Source organism: Lepidothrix coronata, unplaced genomic scaffold, assembly GCF_001604755.1.
Source record: "Lepidothrix coronata isolate B3197 unplaced genomic scaffold, Lepidothrix_coronata-1.0 Scaffold53, whole genome shotgun sequence".
Classification (NCBI taxonomy): domain Eukaryota; kingdom Metazoa; phylum Chordata; class Aves; order Passeriformes; family Pipridae; genus Lepidothrix; species Lepidothrix coronata.
The window spans coordinates 896,653-905,726 of NW_016690233.1; the positions used below are offsets into that span (position 1 = coordinate 896,653).

Consider the following 9,074-nt stretch of genomic DNA (forward strand, 5'->3'; position numbering starts at 1 on the left):
GGCTGCACAGTATTTTGAAAATTGAGGGTTTGCTGTAAATGTTTTACTTTGCAGACAGATGGTTCTGCCAAAGATGGTATGGCTGATTTTCAAGGGGCAAAAGAAACGAAGCGGTAGGAAACTTTAACTTGTAGAACGTACACAGCATATTACCACAGTATGCTTTTCAGCAAGGAGGAGGAAGGGAGGAAATTAAAAACCTTTCAGACAGCTTGCAATGAAATTTAGGTAACTGAGACACAAAATTGTTTTTTCTTACACAGTGCATTGCTATTTAGGAATCACTGGGAAGCAAGAAGGACTGGAGACTTCCATCTCTCTGACACTAGCTGAGGAGGAAAATGGACTTGTAAAAGAGATATTACAGTTCTGTGGCACATGGGCAAACAAACTGACTACTAAGGCAGCCCTGGAATTCAGACCCCTGAAAGAGCACAGATCAGTTTTCTTCATAAACAGCAATTAAATTTGACTTCACTGCTTTCATAGATCGGTTCTAAGTACAGAGGACTGCACTACTGCACAGTTCGTTCTATAACTAATTTATTTGAAAGTAAACTTAGCAGACCTGCTACAAAAATTTTCACAGCCTGCTCTTACTGAATGCCCACAATAAGATGTAATTGAGAAAAATAAACCAATCCAGACAAAAAAAAGCCTTACAAAATTGAGAATATGTATCAGCAATGTCAGGTAAAAGACAGGCATCAAGAACGCAGTAATTTTTCTAAAAGAGTTATAAATTTTAAATGAAAAATTTAACATAATAAAGTGTGTGAATTCACAGCTGAGCAATTAAAGTAATTTAAGTGTATCATCTGAAGTTATAGCAAGGAAAACAAATTGTAAAGGATTACCGTATTTGTCTTTAAAAAGTAGTTCATTCTAATATGGTATCACAGGCACTGAAGTCAATACCAATTTTTGTTATATAGCTATTTCCAACACCACTGAAATCTGAACTAGGGATAAATTTAAGAAAGCTTAATAGGTGCAAGCACTGCTTCCTCCACACTGCCTGGCAACCTTTTGGATGTTGCTTCCAGTGTCACAGCCTTTGCTGTGTTTCTGCCATCCTCTTAAAAAAATTGTAAGTGGAATGGAATGATTTATTTGTACTTATCAACTCTGAGACCAGAAGCTGTTGTTCTAAATACCTTATCTAGTTTCCTTTATATGTAATCTATGCATGTATATTTTTCCCGGAAGCCAAATGAAAGAATTTTGTGTTCAAGACGTCTAATCTCATTTAAAAGACTCCAATGCAATGGAAAATGTATCTCTTCTCTATGTAATCTCTCCAACTGGAAATTAACTTCATTACTAGGAAATTACATCTGATTTCAAGGTTTAATGTGTATGACTTCAGCTCTAAGATGCCGGTTCTTGTTATTTCTTTGCACATCGGGGAAAAGGAAAAAAGTTAACACCACTATCAATTAACTTTTTCCTTAATACTTTTCCTTCTATACTACAATAAAATAATTTCTTACCCTTCTTATAATTTAAGATCATAATATGTGAAAATGTAATACTGCAGGTATATCTTTAGAATCCCAAGCACTTACTCACTTCGTGATCCATCCCATCTTTTCCAGATATGGAACTCCAGAACCGAGGGCAGCACTGCAGTACTGATCTTCCTGGTGTAATGAACAGACCTGCACAGCCATTAGACAACACATGATAGACCTATTCCCTTCCTTGGCCTGAGGGGAAAATGACTCCTGGCAACTCAGAGCCATTTCTGCTGCCTTGACTTTTTGACATTGAGCTGCATTAGAGAGCAACTGAAGAACGTTAGTTATCAAGGAAGGAAAAGAAACAGTGACTAAGGCCTATCTCCTAATATCTTAATGGGCAAAAGGGGACAAAGAGTTGTGAGGGTTTTAGTCTTGTCCATACGAACATAACGCATTCAAATAGCTAGGTGCTGTAGCAAATGCATTTAGAGGGGAAATGAGATATACATCTTTAACAAGGAGGATTCCTTACCACCAGAACCACTACCTAGAGATGCAGTGGATATTCCAGTGGGCATTAATTACTTGAAGTCATTTAAAAAAGAGGTGACTCCATTTTTCTCACAAATTACCTAGCCTACCCACCTCCAGTAAATTGATCAGGCATCAGTTTACTGATGAGTTAGTGAGTAATAATGTGAAGCTTAACTTGTAGGAAATACTGAAGTAAAAATGAACTAACAATATGCTTGCAGATATTACATATCTTTACATGCACAAAACCCTCCTGTAACAGGTACTGAAGTATGAAGACTTGGACAGCTTTGGGGTGAGAATGGAAGCTCTGCTGAAGCATCCTGCTTAATGGGACAGAACAGCTCCCACAGGAGCTGAAGATGCTCCCAAAAGTCTCCTTGGATATAGCTGGTGGGTTTTACCTCTGAATTTCACTACAGCTTGGAGACCACAAAGCTGCATAATATCCTGGCTGTAAACCTGAAGGAATGAGGTAAAGCAAGATGGGTTTTATTCAGTTTCTTTCCTCTTGCTAAGTGAAGTAGGTGTAAACCTGCTTCCTGGAAGTTCATGTGAATCACATGAAGTTCACGTAATGTTAAGTAGTAACATTAAAAACACAAACAAAAGCATCTGTGAATTTACTAAGGCGATGAAATAGTTTGCAATGTCTTGCCTTTAGAGTGAGGAGAAATGTTTGGAATTTGTCTTAAAAATTTCTTTAGGAGTCTAAAACCAGTATCTTAAAGAAACATAGATTTTTAAAACTCTCATAGTTTGAGGCTTTTTTGTTTCTTGGGACTCAGATTTTCAACTGTTTATGGTTGGGATTTTTTTCACTCAAAACTGATGAAAATACAAGTAGGCTTCCTTGTCTTTCTGAAAAATCACCAGGTGCTTGATGAATCCTCTAGGCATGAAATATGGCAGCTCAGTAGGTGGCTAGAGCTGATGTATTTTTCCTTTTGAAAAAACATAAACTTTATTTCAGTATGAATAAAATACAGCTGAAGTAGCATTTCAAATTTGGAAAGAGCAAGTTAGAATGAGATGATTCTTATCCCACTAATGAAGATATTTGGAAGAGGAACCAGAAAAAGAAGTACACTTTGTACACAGAGTTAAGTCTAGCAAACCTACTGTGGACTTGAGGAGGAGGTGGCAGAGGTTTGAAAGCTGCATGTGGAGCATGCAGATGGTAAGTACAGCAACTCCCTGCAGAGTTTCCTCTGTGGCTGTGGGAGTGGGATCCTTGATTACTGAAGGTGAGGATATTTCTGAATTGCTCTCCCACACATCTTTTAGCTTTCCTGAGCCCAGGAAGGTAACAGAGGAGTCTCTCTTGCCCATGTACCATTGTACACAGCCCACTGTCTCCAAAGAGACACTCCAAGTAGTTTTTTACTCCTCACTTTCTCTGCTACTCTCCAGCGTGGGAAACATCACTAGCAAGAGTGAAAATAGGGCTTTTTTTACGGGTAGTGGGCCATGGCAGCTGCCTGGATGAGGTTGCTGAGTGAAGGAGTAATCTAATCTCCATGTGACACACAGGGAGCTCATTGGAGGGGACAGGTAAGTCTCATCACAAGCCACTCTGGGAAAGAAAGTGGGTAAGGGCAGGAACAATCCCTTAGTCCAATGAAGACTTTGACACATTAACCCTTTCTTCTCACCTTTCTTTTTTTTTGTTTTTGATTGTTATATCACCTGTTTCCTCTTCTGTTGCTTTGGATTTCTTAATTTTTAATTTTCTCAAGATTCTTTATTAGTGCATTAAGTCACACTCTTTACTAGAGACACAGCTTTGTCCCTGGTTCCCACGCTGGCAGCTGTCACACCAAGTTTTTTTGAGCCCACATAACAGAGAATATGCACCAATGCATGCAAGGCTTTGAAAGGGTCTTCCTTCAGGCCTTCAGAAATGCACAGTGGTGATACAGAGGAAAAGGAACTTACTTGGAGTTTTTTATTATTTTGAGTAACAGAACACTGGGAATGGAAAGTAATGGGAATTTTGGTCAGGAATTCCACCTGCCTCTTTCCATCTGTCCCTTGTCTTGGATGACAGTCTTGAAAAGTAAAACTTTATTTTTATTTTTTGACTAGCGCTCTGTATCTCTACCATGCCCATTCTAGGAAGAAGAAGAAGATGTAAATACATTAGGACATTTGTATTGGCTCAAACCAAAGATGCATCTAAGCAAGTCTCCTGCTCCAACAACAGGTCACAGAACAGAAATAGCAAAAGCAAAGCTAGTGTTGGCATCCAGATTTGAGCAATCTGAAGCTTTGGGACTTCCTAAACTAGAGGTCTTATTTTTTAATAATCCTATATTATGACATTTCCCAAATAAACTTGCAATGTTCACATTATCCTGTGAAAATGTGTCTAATTAGACCTTCTTTATTTTCATCTTTAGCCTCTGTTGAACAACTTCATTCATTGCTCTCTTTGAAAAATTGTGGTAGCAAGAACAAGATCAGCGGTAACATTGCCTGAGGAAGGTGTTGAATCTGCAGTGTATGATACCAGCTCAGATCACTGAACCCCTCTGATTTTGGTGGAAATCTATGAAAGTACATGGCCCAATGAAGAAAGACGTTGTAGGAGTTCATCTTTAGAAAATGCTGAGAAAACATTTGTTTGTTTAACTGACATAGTGATGATTTTAAAAAAAATGGAAGTTTTCACTCTTGTCACTCACTAAGAAAACTCTTTACTGCCAAGAATTTTGGAGCTTTGCAGAGTTTGAAAATCAGATAAAGATGAAACTATACAAGACAATGGATTAAATACATTTCACAGTTTAGGAATGAGGATTTTTAAGGTACTTAAATGACCTGAAATTCATATAAAAGAAAAATGTCTTTCTGATTGTACATCTTAAAACAAGACAGTTGCTAAGACTGTGTTATGATAACATTTCTGAACAGTACATTCACGCTTACATTCAGCAATGACTTTCACAAACCAGAACTTTTATCAGCCATGATCACTAGGCCAAATATCAAAGTTCTTCCAAGGCTGCTTTACACTGTAACTGATGACATTTTCACCGCAGATTACAGGACCCTAAGAGTACCACCTCTCCCTAATCACTATTAATGGCTATATCAGGCTTTTGCTATTAGAGTACTCCTGCACTTTGTTACCTAAACGATGAATGATCTGTACAAGGAAACAGTTTTAATGTTTCTTGAGTAATGGTCTATGAGAGAATAACTCCATTTCACATAACATTTCACATTTTTAGCATGTCTTGTCACTTTTTCTTCCCATTGGGGAATGTCTCAGGAGGTGATCCCATCTTTATCATGATTCTGGTAATATCTTTTTTCGGTACAAACAAACCCCATTTCATTGCCTTGCATTTGTATAATCACACTTCATGGAAAATACTTCAGGGTCTCATGGTGACTAAACATTTTTCTGGTGGCATTCTTTCCCCACATTGATTCCCTCTCATTTGTGCTCCAAATTTTCATTCATTACTTCAATATCAAGAAAAAATAATTAATTCAACAGTGACATAACCATACTATTTACTCACCAATAAGAGTCAGGATATCATAAAACCTTGCCTATGAAGATGAAATAACATTCGTTATGAAAATGGACAATAAAAAAGAGCAAAATTAAGCCTAAAGATAACTGAAAAGAGGATAGTAAAAAAATAAATAAGATTAAAAAGCAATGTGAATTTTATCATGAGCCATTGACTGGGAAGGTTTACAAAAATTGTTTTTTTTTCTAACAAATTTTCTACTGTTTGAGTGCCAAAAAGATTTCAAACCCTTTTTAGTCAAATTCATCATTTCAAAACATAGAAATAAATGATCAGTTTATTTCTAAATTGTTCTTTCTCAGACAGGTGTGTTGAAAAAGTTAATGATTTCCTTAGAAAAATTGCAGGTCATTCATGGCTTGTGAGATATTCAATGAAGTTCATAAGGGTGTTCTTAACTTCTCCTCTTAAAGAAATGGCTACCTTCTCTGCACAGGAACAGGAACAGGACATGTGAGGTGGTGTTTGAGAAGCCATAACTCAGTATTTTCACTGTTGTGCAGATTGTCTCATAGCAGAGAGCACCAACCAATGCCTGTGCCACTCACCTCAGTCCCTCATGGATACATGGGCGCTGGTAGCCTCTCACACATGGGCATATACCCAGCCTGGCATATCTGGGAAGGCAGAGGAGTAAAAAAAACCTTGGTTAATCTCTCTATTTGCTCAGTTTTGGAGCTCTCAAAACATTGTAGTTGCTTAGGGATGTGAAGGAAAAGAACCTTCAAGGCCAAGATAAAATCATTTGGATCTGCCAATGATGTTTTAATGTTCCATATCTGAGCACGTGTTGGAATGACTTCACTGGGAGCACTGTCTAGGTGTTTTAAATATGCACTATCTGCCTTTGCATGCACTCCTGTTTCTATTAGTGAGATATTTAGATCTCCTGTTTCTGTTGTTGAGATCTGATACTGAAGGCAGGCAGTTTAGCAGACACACATTGTGATCTCAAATATTGTCCTAAGAAGTATCTGGGGCCTTGTGTTCCTTTTCTTCATGAGCACATTCAAAAGCTTTTCTGGTTGTGAGAATACTTAAAGCCTTAGTCTTTTTAAAAAAACCGCAGCCCTAAAGTCAAAATCATTGGCCTGCCCTTAGGAATACTAGAACCATTTGGAGGCAGCTTCATTGTTTAGATCTGGAGTAGCAGAAAATAACTGAGTAACATGATTTTATGTGACTCTTCTGTCCAGAACAGTAGATGTTTCAGATGAATCAACATTATCATTGAATTATAAAATGGTTTGAGTTGGAGGGGATCTTTAAAGATCATCCAGTCCAAATTCCTCTGCAATGAGGGTACCCAAAACCACAGCAACACAGTCTCTGTGAATGTGGGGTCTAATAGCAACTGTTCTGTCAAAAGTTGTGCCATGAGAACTGAGACTACAGTCAGCTTCTAGACCAGTTAATATTGAATCATTCATGCATTATGAAACCGCTCCTATTAGAGTGCAAGTGAGAGAGCATAGCTAAGGAGATGTTCATTTGCTCATGGTAGACATATGAGAATTAGTTCTGCTAACGCTCAGAGAGAGCAGAGGGTGAGAAAATTGACCCAAAAGTCTTCTGCCCATCCTGCATCTTACCTGCTCAAAACCAGACAAAGAGAAAGAATTGGGTAGGTAGAAAAAATAGGAGTTAAGAGTTGATAGGTTGCATCGAGAAAAATAATTTCAATATATCTGTGTAGAAGAAATCAAAGACTGAAGGAGAATAAGATAAATTTGTGTGCAAGTTTGGAGCTGGCTTCCCACCAAGTCTCCAAAACTCAACAACAGAGCCTTGCTTCCCAGAAAGGGGAGAAAAAAAACCCAAACAGCCAAAGCTATAGCAAAAATATATTTTACATATAAAACAGATATATACAGTGAGAATACTATATACCTATAACCCCAGAAACCTTAAATAGCTTCTTAAAAGGGAAGAGGGGAAGGGAGAAGGGAAAAAAGACAAAACAGGACGAAAAGGGACAGAAACAAAACAGGTATACGCAATCTAAAAACCCGGTAACCAGCAAAATAAAGAACTGGCAAAATCTCACCACTTCCCTTGAGAGAAGTAGGACGGCTGGATGTGGCCCAGCACTCTCCCCTCACGTGTGGCAGACAACAGCAGTCACTACAGGCCTCAACTTCAGATAAGCAAGACCACATACAGATCTACTGTTCTCAAACCTCGCCGGAAGAGAAGAGAGCTAAGATCTCTCCGGTCGGCTTATTTATACCTCAGGTTACGTAAAGGAATAGCATGGAATACTTCCTGGGTCATCTTTCTAGTTCCTTCCTGTGGCAAGCTGGTCTCCAGGAAGGCCTAGAGTGAAAACTATCACAATTTGCTGTTGAGAAGCTAAAGCCTAAATATGTATACTCAAATGGAAAATTGTCAGAAACATTGTTTGACAAAGTTTCTTAGGAGAATACATTGAAATATTCCTAGATGTGATAGAAAGCATGGTGAAATTTAAAGAAACTGGCTTTCGGGAAAATAATACTTGACTGCAGGATGGTCTCAAAAAAGGAAAAAAAAATCAATCAACCTTGATACACTCAGTATTTTGTTAAAGTTGAACAAACAATAAATATTTTTATTGTTATATAAATTAAAGTATAATAAGCTTAATTTGAAATCTGTTAAAAACAACAGAAATCTTATTGCCTGGTGAAAAGCTTTCCATCATTTTCATGAAAAGTTTACCTTTCCCCACCAATTAAGTTTAGGTGAATATATGAATGAAATATAACTTACTTGGAAAATGTAAAAAAAAATATATAAAAATAACAAATATTAAAATAATTTTAAAAAATTAAGTCTCAAAAACTACAAGTTCTACAGTGAAGAAAGTGCAAATATGTAACATTCCTTTTTGTGCACATAAATGAGATTTTTTATTTATACTCTCTATTTATCCTGTTGCTAGAAAACTACTTCAACCTTAATTTCAGTCAGATCATCTTTAGACATCTAGGCAAAGCCCTAGAATTGCTCCACCAGAGGCAATCTTCAGAGACAGAAAAATTGATAGTTGCTTTTTATTGCTCTTTTTCACTTTGTGAGGTAAATAGTGAGAGAGAATAGTGACTTTTATAGGCTACAAGCACAGTATTCCAGCACTGAATCTGGTAGAACACAACTGACCTGATGCACCCCTTCAACATTGCCTGTACCACAGTCCTGTTCTGGAGTCCTCTCAGCATTTTATCTAGAGGTGCTGTGTGGTAATTTCTGTCCTCACAACAGGCACAACCACCCCAGTTGGAAGCTCTCATTTGTTACCTCTTTCCTCTACTTTCTTCAAACATTTCATGCTCAAACATTTTGAGCATGTTCACTTAAATTAACTGTTTCTGTGACCAAAATGTCAAAACTGAACATCTCATTTCATATACCTGAGTCCATGCTGCTGAGATGTGACCTCTATTTGCTGGCATTACTCCAACCAAGGGTGGTTTTGCTGCTCACTCCCTGCATGGGTCTCAGTGCTGCTCACAATCCCCTGGAAGTATGTCCTTGTGGAGACCATACT

The 9,074-nt window shown here is 37.7% G+C and overlaps 1 long non-coding RNA gene across 3 annotated transcripts in view; it reads right to left on the reverse strand.

Annotated features, from left to right (window-relative positions):
- The window catches only part of LOC108497887, a 10,811-nt gene extending 3,037 nt beyond the window's left edge, over positions 1-7,774 (reverse strand). Inside the window, exons 1-4 of one of the 3 annotated variants that reach the window (XR_001874995.1) lie at positions 7,593-7,774; positions 6,094-6,162; positions 5,531-5,561; positions 1,569-1,661 (exon numbers count right to left, since the gene is read on the reverse strand). This is a non-coding gene — a long non-coding RNA (uncharacterized LOC108497887). Of the gene's footprint in view, positions 1-1,568; positions 1,775-5,530; positions 5,562-6,093; positions 6,163-7,592 lie in introns of all 3 variants that reach the window. The other 2 variants (XR_001874993.1, XR_001874994.1) reach the window with 2 other exon arrangements.
- Between the last annotated feature and the right edge of the window lie 1,300 nt (positions 7,775-9,074).